Source organism: Eutrema salsugineum, unplaced genomic scaffold, assembly GCF_000478725.1.
Source record: "Eutrema salsugineum unplaced genomic scaffold, Eutsalg1_0 scaffold_7, whole genome shotgun sequence".
NCBI classification, from domain to species: domain Eukaryota; kingdom Viridiplantae; phylum Streptophyta; class Magnoliopsida; order Brassicales; family Brassicaceae; genus Eutrema; species Eutrema salsugineum.
Genome location: NW_006256486.1, coordinates 13,895,657 through 13,896,628, shown reverse-complemented (window position 1 = coordinate 13,896,628; position 972 = coordinate 13,895,657). Strand labels below are relative to the sequence as shown.

The window sequence follows — 972 nt, the reverse complement described above, 5'->3', positions numbered from 1 at the left end:
TATATGAGCACTCACTATATCACATGTGAAGGATAATCTTCAGGTCTTATCATATATATATATATATATATATATTGCTTGAGAACTGTTGAGAATTTTTTCCAACTCAGTAAATTGCTTGTCCATCTTTTCATGGAGAGCCTTCAGCTCCTTTCCTGTCTTTTGTTCTTCAAAGGATCCATCTCCTCTTGAGGACCTGTCATAATTTTCCCCATAGTTCTCATCACTTTGTGCCAAATTCTCCACAAGTACCCTAGCTTCATTGACTTCTTTGGCCATGAAGTTTTCATTTGAAGCAGTCTCAAGAAGTACTCTGATATTTGGGAGAGCTCCTCTATATAGCATGCTCAAGATAGAATCATCACTAAACCCATGGTGTAAACATTGCATAGTATAGCCCTTTAATCTTTCCCAGGCTTCACAAAAGCTCTCATGATTGAAACCGAAAATCTCATTTCTTAACCTGGCTTTTCTTGAGTTGGAGGAGAATTTAGCTAGAAAGGCCTTCTTACATTGATCCCATGTTGTGATGGAGCCTTCAGGAAGGTTTGTCTCGAAAAAAATAAGGGAAAATCAGAGCTGAGCTTTGTCTTGAAGTGAATAAGGGAAAATCTTCAGCTTGAAGCTGTCTTGAGAGACTCCATTCATATATACCACAAATCCTATCAAATTGATCAAGATGATCAAGAGTATCCTCCATTGCAAGCTCTTGAAACTTTTTTCTCTGCACTACATCGATAAGCTCAACCTTGATCTTAGAGTTGTTGTTTTCTACTGTTTGAGCTTGTATTCCTTGGCGATTTGCATAAGCATTGACAGCATCACCTTTTCCAACCAAGTTTGCAGCTCTTGGTGGATGAACTGGTATTCTGTTTGCCCCAACAGCTTGTCCCACGTTGTGGGCTTCTTCTTGTTGGCTAGAAGCTTGATTACCCTTTTCTTGATGTCTGTTATCCATGCCAAGCCTTTGTT

General features: G+C 39.1%; 1 pseudogene; it reads left to right on the top strand.

Annotated features, from left to right (window-relative positions):
* Positions 1-367: 367 nt before the first annotated feature.
* Positions 368-465, top strand: LOC112083217 (annotated as a pseudogene).
* Positions 466-972: the final 507 nt, after the last annotated feature.